The sequence below is a fragment of the Ovis aries genome, chromosome 6, assembly GCF_016772045.2.
Source record: "Ovis aries strain OAR_USU_Benz2616 breed Rambouillet chromosome 6, ARS-UI_Ramb_v3.0, whole genome shotgun sequence".
NCBI lineage: Eukaryota > Metazoa > Chordata > Mammalia > Artiodactyla > Bovidae > Ovis > Ovis aries.
In genome coordinates this window covers 106994090-107006812 of record NC_056059.1, presented here as the reverse complement: position 1 = coordinate 107006812, position 12723 = coordinate 106994090, and positions in this window count along the sequence as shown.

Here is a 12723-nt window from a genome sequence, read left to right as displayed (position 1 = left end):
GCTTTTTGGTATTAAAGGTCTAATGATGAGAATAATGGAGCTTAAAGTAACACTTTACTTAGTTTGGCATTCAGAGTTTTCTGTTCCCTTTCATCTAATAAATTTTAGATATTCATCTGTTAATGATGATAAGTAATAAGATTTTAACTATTTCACATTTTAAGCACTTTCTTTTTTACAGTTAGATACTGCCAAATAGTGGGATCAATCTACCAGTATATGATTGAGCATATTCACCATTTTAACTTATAAGATTTTATTAACTTCTTTTCTACATTTGTCCTTTAAAGTATCACCAAATTACAGATTAATCAGTTTCAATTGAAGGTTAGGTAGATGCTTCTCAATTGCACATTTAATTAGGATTTTAAATGCATAAGTTTCCTTCACATTTGCACTGAATGCTGCGAAATATTTCTACAATTATAACTAGAGCTCAGGAAATCTCTGCTGCAGATTTGTGTGGGAATAGCTTGTAAAGAATTTATCTGCAATGACAGAGGCCATGGTTTGATTCCTGGGTCAGGAAGATCTGCTGGAGAGGGGACAGTCAACCTTCTCCAGTATTCTTGGGCTTTCCTAGTGGCTCAGCTGGTAAAGAATCCACCTGCAGTGCGGAAGACCTGGGTTCTATCCCTGGATTGGGATCCCTTGGAGAAAGGTATAGGCTACCCACTCCAGTATTCTTGAGCTTCCCTGGTGGCTCAGTTGGTAAAGAATCTACGTGCAGTGTGGGAGACCTGGGTTCGATCCCTGGGTTGGGAAGATCCCCTGGAGAAGGGAAAGGCTACCCACTCCAGTATTCTGCCCTGCAGAATTCCATGGACTGTATATCCATGGGATGACAAAAAGTCAGACACAACTGAGCAACTTTCAGATATCTTGTTTTAATTTCTGACAGCACTGGAAATTATAAAGCAGGTCGACATTACCTATCTTTTTTAAAAAAAAATCTTTATTTTGTATTGGAGTATAATTTACAGTCATGTTAGTTTCAGGTATACAGCAAAGTGATTCCGTTATTACTTGTGATGCAACCATTAGCTGTCACTGAAATGAACTGACCACAGTCTAAGTTTTACAAATCACTGTTCCACCTAGTAAGTTCAAGTTGAATTCACTTCCCAACATTTTCAAGGCTGTTGCAAAATTTAATTTCCAAATCCATTCAGTGTTATATAATAATAGTTAAGGATAGATTTAGATCTTGTTCAAGAGCTGAAGCAATTATAGTGAAACTTAAAACCAGTGGACTACTGCAAATTCAGGACATCACAGATTTTTATTATTGGCCAGCAAATATGCACTCAAAATTTTACTTTTTTAAAAACTTCATTTTCATTTCTTTTGTGAAGAAGTTTTGTTGCGATGAGATATTCAATTTCAAATGGTCTAATTTTTTCTGATGGTTGTCTTTCTGTGAATTAAGAACATGGTGCGTGCTTGGCCAGATAATGATGAAGATCATATTATTATTTAGCACAGCTATCATGTCATTAAATAATAAATGCAGTATTTTGACATCTAATATGATAATAAAATAATTTGCACTCCACGATGCAACGAGAAGTGCAGCATTTGAAGTCTACTTTTCTCTTCTTTTCTTGCTTTGACAAGATGGATATGCACAGCGAATGAATAAAAGAGTACTATATATATGGAACTCAAAACTCTGTTGAGGTATAACTTTGTCACTGCAACTAACTGTGTATTGAGCAAGAGTGTGAAGCAATGAGATGACCACAGTCTCCATCACAACTGCTTATTCTGTCTTGTATGAACGTAATTACAGGTGATAAGCAAACATGACTGTGTTGCAACACACAGCTATGTATATACATAGATTTGCATGAAGAGAGACTGCAATAATCCAGATAAAAGATGGAGGTGGTTTGGACTGGAGGGATAATTGTAAAGCTCATAAATATGTGTTGCATGTGTATATGCATGCGTGAGTGGTGAGGAGACTCACTCTACCCTTTCCTGACCCCTTTCTGACACACGTCTCATGACTACGTAGGGGCTACCTCTGCCATGACTCTATCATCTCACACTAACTCGTGCAGCCGAAGGGCCCACTGCAGCCCTTTCTGTATTTTCTAATAACACTGATCACACCTTACAGAAACAGTCTATTTATTTATCTATGTCCACCATTGGAACTGTTCTTTTCAGTCAGAGACCACCTACTCATTTCTAACTCAGGAAGGGATGTATTTAATTTCTGGTTAAAGGATTCTTTTGTAGAGCTCATAAGGGCAAAGGATGTTTCAGTCTGTGAGTGAAGTGTCACAGACTTAGCAAAACGTGGCTAAAAAGTGACTCTTTGGAACCTAATTTCTTAGACTGGGTTCATCCCCTGACTTGTACTGGAAACTTGATGGTGATGAAGGAAGAGTATCCCCTTGCTGGGTCTCAGTTTTCTTGTATGCAATACAAGACATGACTGTTAACATGTATGGAGTGACTCTTCTGAACCAGATGCTATTATGTTGGAAGTACGTATCTTAAATCTTCACAACAACCTTTTGAAGTAGATACAGTTTTCTTCATATTACAAATGATGAAATGGAAGCAAAACAAGATTCAATACCTGGCCCATTATGTCCCACGGCCAGTTAGGGTTGGCAGTCAAGGTCAACGCAGGCAGTCTAGAACCAGAGCTGCTATTCCCAATGATGATACTGTTTAAGAATTGCAGTAACAATTTCTGAAGCTCTCCTTCCTAATTTGGCATTTGATGACATTCAGATGCTAGTGATGGGAAGACAGCTTGTAGGGAGATGGAGTTTATTAAACGGAGGCCTTAATACACTTAATAAACAGTATTAACCTGTTTATATGCATATCTATGTGCTTTCCTGATGGCTCAATGGTAAAGAATCCACCTGCCAATTCAGGAGACTCAGGTTTGATCTCTGGGTCAGGAAGATCCCCTGCAGAAGGAAATGACAACCTACTCTAGCATTCTTGCCTGAGAAATCCCATGGGCAGAGAAGCCTGGTGGGCCACAATCCATGGGGTGGTAAAAGTCAGACTAGACTTAGCAACTAAACACCACCACCACCACCACACACACACACACACACACACACACACACACACACACACACATTTATGGATCATTGTTCATGTGGATAATCATGTATAATCATATTGGGTCTAGATAAAGGTTTGTTCACATACTATAACATTGCTGATGTTGAAGTATTAGGGATATGTTGAAACCATACAAATATATCCCAAATGTCTACTTTAAATTCAAAATGTACAGTTTAATTTCAGGTACTAGACTCCAGCAACCTGGAATTAAGTTAGGGAGGACATAATAAAATACTAAAATGAGTGTAACATACTCATCAAAGACAGACATTTTCATAATGACAGGTACAATGAGTAAACCGAATAGTAACATAAAACAAGAAATTCACACACATATACACACACACAAGCTAAAACTAAAGTCAACTGGATATTTGTGTTAGCAAGCTGTGGCTGAGGCATCTGTCAGATGCTTCAAGCTGGTCCCAAAGATAACGGATAACATGGTGGTTGGGTTTTCATGATTTCTCATCCTGGCTGTCAGCCTACAACTTGATAAAATGGAATAATTTCAGGTTTATTAGAATCGAGGTGCCTTTAGGTCCCCCATGAGAGACAGGTAAAAAGCTCAGCATGGCAAGCTGCTTTTAAAGGCTGCCCATTGCTAATTGCAGATGCTGAGGAATCGGAAGGGGGACACACTGACGGCAGCCTGGGAGCCGGAGCGATGAAACTGGCCATTTCCCACCTCGCAGCCAGCAGATTTCTAAAAGGCACATTATCCCCACTAGTCACATAAGGCCATTCTCAAACTCAGAGGTATGATTTACTCTGCAGGGGCTGCATCCTGGGGACTTTTATGCACAAAGTAAAGTGGCTTGTGCCTAAAGGAGCACCCTTTTCTTCAAAAGTGCTGGTTTTATGAGGGAATGGAAAAACTTGTATACGCACATCCTCAGAGTCAAGGAAACAAAATGTGTCTGTTGTCTAAGTCCATGAGTGATGAACTATAATGGGAAAGAAGATGAAAATGAATGTATATGTCCATGGGTACACGAATCGCATTGCTGCAAAGCAGAAATGAACACGACATTGGAAATCAACTATGTTAAAATAAAATACTTTTATAAAAAGGGAAGAAAAACCATAGCGGGAAGAGAAAAAAGACAGCGCATTGGAAGCAGCTACTCTGTTTATATGCTTCCTTTACTTTGGTGGGATCTCCTCGAAGCTCGTGGGTGGAGTCGCAGGTAGAGTTACATCATTGTCTTCTAAACTAGCACCCAAGGTTTAGAGAATATAAAGAGTTGACCAAGTTGACACCGCAGAAGGCAAAATCAACTCCAGTATACCTGACCTCAAAGCCCATGCTTGTTTTGTAACATATGCTTCTTTTCACTGAGATGCGGCAACTGTTAGCTCACTTTCTCTTCTTACATAGGTCTCCATCGTCTGCATGCAAACATTAATTATCACTTCACTTGCATTTATAAACCAGCTTCCATTTCCAGGGCCTAGGGACTACTGTTTCGTTCAGAACACATTGCCTGGTAGTTAAGGATCTCCAAAAGTGCGAGAAAAGTAGTCAAAGGTTGGAGGAGGGTGGTATTCCGTTAGAAGACAGGAAAGTAATTCAGAAAACAACATCAAATGCGTGGGTGGGTGTATTTCACAGGATTTCTTAGTCCCATCCACATTTGCTCCCCTTTGCATGGAATGGATGTCTGAAAAGGGTCTCTTGGATGAGCATCTGAAATAGATGACCTCAGAGTTCCCCCAGAGATTGTGTACAAAGAAATCAGGACTGTTCTGGAAACACATGAAGCTTATTTCCTGGCAGATAAAATTCCTTGCCAGCCTCTTCACTAAAGCTGACCATACATCTCTGTCTTTGAACTTGTGCATACACCAGGCCTCAGTCTGAGTGATTATCTTGAAGGAAGTTGATTAAGTAGAGACCTTTAATTTCATGGCAGAGACAGGATAATATTTATATTAGTCAATGGTCAAGGTACTGACGACCTGGCTCTTGTCCATCCCTCCTCTGAGGAAGCAGAGTTGGGGCTGGCTATGGACAGGAAAGTCTCTTGGGCAAGTTCCTTGATCCTAACACACTGCAGGGTTTTAGATGAAGCATCTTTGACTCACAGTGAGTGGTACTCACTTGGCCTGGAATCCATCACTCCTCATTAAGAGACTCTGGAAGGAAAGACTCCAGAGGGAAGGGAGTCTGAAGGTCTGTCCTCTCCCACTGTGCTGACACATAGGGCACTTGGTTTCCATTCAGTTGATGCTTGATTGATTATTATCTTTGGTCTCTAGGAGGGCAGGGGCTGGCTCCATTGATGCTTCACCATATCCCTGTTCCTAACCAGGAAGGCACCTATAATATCATAGGTGCTCAGAAATGCATATGGAGTGAATGCATGCAAGCATGAATATACCTTCAATAGGTGGATTTCTGTCCAGTCTTTTAAAAGTCAGAATGGAGGCCAAGAAATATATCAAACACCCATCATGTTCTGAATATGAGTTTAAGTACTTAACGTACATTATTTCATGGAGATTAGCATGATCATTTTCATACAAAGAAAAAGCATCGCCATGTATTGGAGTGATTTTTCCAAGGTCACAGACCTGGGAAATGACAGAGCTGGGACTCAAGTCCCCGTGTACCTGATACTGATAGCCCAAAGTTGTTTCTGTTTTGTTTCGTTTTCTCACTGCATCTTTTCACTCCTTAAAATTTCTGGAGTCCTCAAGGTAGAAAAATATGAGCCTATAAAGTGTAGAGAAAGGAATAGGTGACTGACCCAGTTTGGATGAATATGAGGACTTAGGGATGTGTTTACTGGTGTAATAGAATGGAAAACATTTAGAAATGCAGAGGCTAGGTGTTGCAGCTAGTAAGTTTTGTGATTGCTAGAAATCAAGATAAGCCAATTTAAGGTTGAGTTTAAGGCTGCCAAGACTATCAATTCAAGGAAAAAACAGGTCACTTCTTAACCCTGCTGGGAGTAGACATGATTTTTCCATCTATGTCTGCATTTATTTCATAGTCTCAGGCAATCTTTCCTGTGCAGTGGGGAGAGGAGGAGACATTCATTCCGACTAAGTGTGAGACTGCTACACTCTAGAGATGCAGAGACACCACCCAGCAAAGACTTTCATAGGACGCTAGTGTTGAGACAATAAACATAACCAAGAGTTTAGCATTTGTAGGCACACCAATCATATGTGGCAAGGCACCTTTGGGAATGTGCAACGCTAGACTGGATGGAAATTAGATAGGAAAAAAATGAGGGGCAAGGTCAGATTTCAGATGAAATTAAGCAGGTGAATATTTAAAAAAACAAAAAAGCTAACATCCTAAATGTCCATCAATGGGTGAATAGAATGTGATGTGTATACATGATGTTCCTCAGGCGTGAAAAAGAATGAAACTGCCATTTGTGACAACAGAGATGGACCTGGTAAACAGTATGCTAAACGAAACAAGTCAGGTGGAATGTGGTGGAATACCATGTGGTCTCACTTATACGTGGAATCAGAGAGGAAGGAAGGAAGGAAGGAAGACTGAGTTCATGGATATAGAGAGCAGGTTGGTGATAGCATCAGAGGAGGATGAGGTGCAGAGTGGGCTGCAGGGTCACGAGGAGGAGAGGCACACATTTTCACTTATAAAATGAAGTCCTAGGGAACGCACAGCAGAGTCACTATAGTTAATAGTCCTGCCTTGTATACGTGCTGAAGCTGAAATGGCAATACTTTGGCTACCTGATGTGAAGAACTGACTTCTTATGAAAGACTCTGATGCTGCAAAAGACTGAAAGCAGGAGGAGAAGGGGACAGCAGAGGATGACATGGTTGGATGGTATCACCAACTCGATGGATGAGCAAGCTCCAGGAGTTGGTGATGGACATGGAAGCGTGGCGTGTTGCAGTCCATGGGGTCATGAAGAGTTGGACAAGATTAAGCAACTGAACTATATACATGGACGTACAAGAGCTCGGAGAGTAGATCTTGAAAATTTTCTTCATCAGAAAAATTGGGAATTTGGGATTGACATGTACACATTATTATATTTAAAATAGATAACCAGTAAGTATCTACTGTATAGCACAGGGAACTCTGCTGAATATTCTGTGAGAACCTAATGGGAAAATAATTGGAAAAGAATAGATATATGTATAACTTAATCACTTTGCTGTACACTTGAAACTAACACAATATTGTTAATCAGCTATCAGTTCAGTTCAGTTCAGTTCAGTTGCTCAGTCGTGTCTGACTCTTGGCAACCCCATGAATCGCAGCACGCCAGGCCTCCCTGTTCATCACCAACTCCTGGAGTTCACTCAGACTCGTCTCCATCAAGTCAGTGATGCCATCCAGCCATCTCATCCTCTGTCGTCCCCTTCTCCTCCTGCCCCCAATCCCTCCTAGCATCAGAGTCTTTTCCAATGAGTCAACGCTTCGTATGAGGTGGCCAAAGTACTGGAGTTTCAGCTTTAGCATCATTCCTTCCAAAGAAATCCCAGGGCTGATCTCCTTCAGAATGGACTGGTTGGATCTCCTTGCAGTCCAAGGGGCTCTCAAGAGTCTTCTCCAACAGTACAAAAGAATCACTTCTTTAGTGCTCAGCTTTCTTCACAGTCCAGCTCTCACATCCATACATGACCACAGGAAAAACCATAGCCTTCACTAGACGGACCTTAGTCAGCAAAGTAATGTCTCTGCTTTTCAATATGCTGTCTAGGTTGGTCATAACGTTTCTTCCAAGGAGTAGGCGTCTTTTAATTTCATGGCTGCAGTTACCATCTGCAGTGATTTTGGAGCCCCCAAAACTAAAGTCAGCCACTGTTTCCACTGTTTCCCCATCTATTTGCCATGAAGTGATGGGACCGGATGCCATGATCTTCGTTTTCTGAATGCTGAGCTTTAAGCCAACTTTTTCACTCTCCTCTTTCACTTTCATCAAGAGGCTTTTTTGTTCCTCTTCACTTTCTGCCATAACGGTGGTGTCATCTGCATATCTGAGGTTATTGATAATTCTCCTGGCAATCTTGATTCCAGCTGTGCTTCTTCCAGCCCAGTGTTTGTCATGATGTACTCTGCATAGAAGTTAAATAAGCAGGGTGACAATATACAGCCTTGACGTACTCCTTTTTCTATTTGAAGCCAGTCTGTTGTTCCATATCCAGTTCTAACTGTTGCTTCCTGACTCGCATATAGGTATCTCAAGAGGCAGGTCAGGTGGTCTGGTATTCCCATCTCTTTCAGAATTTTCCACAGTAAAGGAAAGATACAAGCATCTGAATACAGAGTTCCAAAGAATAGCAAGAGGAGATAAGAAAGCCTTCCTCAGCAATCAATGCAAAGAAATAGAGGAAAACAACAGAATGGGAAAGACTAGAGATCTCTTCAAGAAAATTAGAGACACCAAGGGAAAATTTCATGCAAAAATGGGCTCAGTAAAGAAGCAGAAGTTATTAAGAAGAGGTGGCAAGAATACACAGAAGAACTATACAAAAAAGATCTTCAAGACCAAGATAATCACGATCGTGTGATCACTCACCTAGAGCCAGACATCTTGGAATGTGAAGTCAAGTGGGCCTTAGAAAGCATCACTATGAACAAAGCTAGTGGAGGTGATGGAATTCCAGTAGAGCTATTTCAAATCCTGAAAGATGGTGCTGTGAAAGTGCTGCACTCAATACGCCAGCAAATTTGGAAAACTCAGCAGTGGCCACAGGACTGGAAAATGTCAGTTTTCATTCCAATCCTCCAAAAAAGCAATGCCAAAGAATGCTCAAACAACTGCACAATTGCACTCATCTCACATGCTAGTAAAGTAATGCTCAAAATTCTCCAAGCCATATGTGAACCGTGAACTTCCAGATGTTCGAGCTGGTTTTAGAAAAGGCAGAGGAACCAGAGATCAAATTGCCGACATCCGTTGGATCATGGAAAAAGCAAGAGAGTTCCGGTAAAACATCTATTTCTGCTTTATTGACTATGCCAAATCCTTTGACTGTGTGGATCACAATAAACTGTGGAAATCAGCTATAGTTCAATATAAAATAAATTTAAAAAAAATAAAGGGGAAAATAATTTATAACTATGTATGGCGATGGACATTATCTGGAATTATTGTGGTGATGATTTTGCAACATATATAAATATAGACTCATTAACATCTGAAACTAATATCATGTTATGTCAATTATACTTCAATCAACAAAAAAAAAGGAATGTGATTCACTACTTTCATGGGATTCAAGGGGCTATTTTAGGACAGATTTGGCCCATTAACACCCCTGGGCCCTGAGCCCCCAAGTCCTTACCCAGTGTTGTACAACAGTCGGGGGTATTTCACTCTGTTCCCAAGTGCAAAGGACGTCCAGGGGCAGCAGCAGGAATGAGAGCCAGGGCAAGAGAGTGGTGGGATGCTTGCTTCTTACAGGTGTCCTGTTAGCATCAACCTACCAACGGAAATGAATGGGGAAAGTATAGGATGTGAGCAGATGAGACAGGATGCCAAGATCAAAGCATGGAGGTTCAGAACCCCAGAAAGGGACCTGTGAGAGACTCCCCACAAGATAAGACTGGCTTTTCAATCACTTCCTGCATTAGTCATGAAACTTGAGAATTTACATAGATGAAAAACAAAGAAAAAAAAAAAAAGAAAGAAAATCATAGTTTCTCCAGTCACTGTGGTTGCAAGGGGGAGGTAAACATAACCATTCCTTTCCCATTTTTTGAAGGCAAATGCCCTCAGTTGTGCCTATTTAGGCCAAAACATTTTAAAAAGCAGATTAAGGTCTTGCAGTCTAGTCACTGCTTATCAGAGAGGCAGTGGGCTGGCTGTGTTTGGAGGACCAGCATGCCATTCTCTAATCTACCTCCAGCCACCGATCGTTAAGGGAAAATTGTGGCCAAGGCACCATGCACTTTGCTCAAACCAGCTGCTGACTGTTGCTATGGAAATTCTGGTAGTTTCCTGGGACTTGAAGACCAACCAACTTGCTGACACTTGATGCAAATAACTCTGGTCTTGAAAAAGCTTTTGTAAAGTGCTGGACTTGTTTACTGCAATGATTCTGGACAGAATCTTCCATTTTGTAAGTGTATCAGAAGAAATGCTCAAGGAAGAGAGCATTTGAGATCTTCTATAGGGTGATGATGATCTTCTGTCTCCTGTCATCTCTGCTTAGGTCCCAACACTAACCTTTGGTGCGATCACTTAACTATCGTCCCTCTTGAGTCAGACCCACCGAGATTTGGATGTTAACTCTGATCTTTGTTAATGGTACAGTCTTGGAAAGCAGCTTTATTTTCTGTCAGCCTAATTTTCCCTATTGTGAAAAATGAAATGAATATAAAACTCTCTTGACAAGGCAATTTATGAGGGTTAAAAGAGATTACATGCCTGCAAATGCCCATCCTGAATCAATGTTCACCACTCCTGAACCTTTTATTTTCCTCACATTCTAGTTCCAGGATGTAAACACTGTTAAAAAAAATTATAAAGAAACACTACAATGTGATTCTCATCCCACTGACACATATCTGTTCTTCAAGACTAAGCTCAAAATTTACCTGATTTCAGTAGTTCTTTCCTAACTTTCCCCTGAATTCTTGCCTCTTTTCTGCTTTGATTGTAATTGATGTCTCTGTTAGAATACTCATCTTGCCATTGATAACTACTATTCATTTGTATGCTCCTTTATTTAACAATGATTTATTCTCCATTTCTTATATCCCAGGACATGTGTACTATGCTAGTCAAAGGGATACTGTGAGAACTAGATGTTCAGTTGAGCCGCTCAGTCATGTCCAAGTCTTTGCAACTCCATGAATTGCAGCACACCAGGCCTCCCTGTCCATCACCAACTCCTGGAGTTCACTCAAACTCATGTGCATTGAGTCGGTGATGTCATCCAGCTATCTCATCCTCTGTCATCCCCTTCTCCTCCTGCCCCCAGTCCCTCCCAGCATCAGAGTCTTTTCCAATGAGTCAACTCTTTGCATGAGGTGGGCAAAGTACTGGTGTTTCAGCTTCAGCATCAGTCCTTCCAATGAACACCCAGGAATGATCTCCTTTAGGATGGACTGGTTGGACCTCCTTGCAGTCCACGGGACTCTCAAGAGTCTTCTCCAACACCACAGTTCAAAAGCATCAGCTCTTCAGCACACAGCATTCTTAACAGTTCAACTCTCATATTCACACATGACCACTGGAAAAATCATACCCTTGACTAGACGGACCTTTGTTGGCAAAGTAATGTCTCTGCTTTTGAATATGCTATCTAGGTTGGTCATAACTTTCCTTCCAAAGAGTAAGCGTCTTTTAATTCCATGGCTGCAATCACCATCTGCAGTGATTTTGGAGCCCAAAAAAATGGAAGTCTGACACTGTTTCCATTGTTTCCCCATCTATTTCCCATGAAGTGATTGGACCAGATGCCATGATCTTTGTTTTCTGAATGTTGAGCTTTAAGCCAACTTTTCACTCTCCTCTTTCACTTTCATCAAGAGGCTTTTAGTCCCTCTTCACTTTCTGCCATAAGGGTGGTGTCATCTGCATATCTGAGGTTATTGAGATTTCTCCCGGCAATCTTGATTCCAGCTTGTGATTCTTACAGCCCAGCGTTTCTCATGATGTGCTCTACATGTAAGTTAAATAGGCAGGGTGACAATATACAGCCTTGACATACTCCTTTTCCTATTTGGAACCAGTCTGTTGTTCCATGTCCAGTTCTAACTATTGCTTCCTGACCTGCATATATGTTTCTCAACAGGCAGGTCAGGTTGTCTGGTATGCCCATCTCTTTCAGAATTTTCCACAGTTTATTGTGATCCACACAGTCAAAGGCTTTGGCATAGTCAGTAAAGCAGAAATAGATATTTTTCTGGAACTGTCTTCCTTTTTCAATGATCTAGCGGATGTCGGCAATTTGATCTCTGGTTCCTCTGCCTTTTCTAAAACTAGCTTAAACATCTGGAAGTTCATGGTTCATGTATTGCTGAAGCCTGGCTTGGAGAATTTTGAGCATTACTTTACTAGTGTGTGAGATGAGTGCAATTGTGTGGTAGTTTGAGCATTCTTTGGCATTGCCTTTCTTTGTGATTGGAATAAAAAACTGACCTTTTCCAGTCCCGTGGCCACTGCTGACTTTTCCAAATTTGCTGGCATATTGGGCGAAGCACTTTCACAGCAGTGATTTTAGAGCACGCCCCCCCCCCCCCGCAAAATAAAATCTGTCACTGTTGTGACAATTTCCCCATCTGTTTGCCATGAAGTGATGGGACGGGATGCCATGATCTTAGTTTTCTGAATGTTGACCTTTTAGCCAACTTTTCACTCTCCTCTTTCACTTTCATCAAGAGGCTCCTTAGTTCTTCTTCACTTTCTGCCATAAGGGTGGTATCATCTGCATAGCTGAGGTTTTTGACATTTCTCCCAGAAATCTTGGTTCCAGCTTGTGCTTCATCCAGCGTGGCCTTTCTCGTGATGTACTCTGCATATAAGCTAAATAAGCAGGGTAACAATATACAGCCTTGCCATATTCTTTTCCTGATTTGGAACCCGTCTATTGTTCCATGTCCAGTTCTAACTGTTGCTTCTTGACCTGCATACAGATTTCTCAGGAGGCATATCATGTGGTCTGGTATTCCCA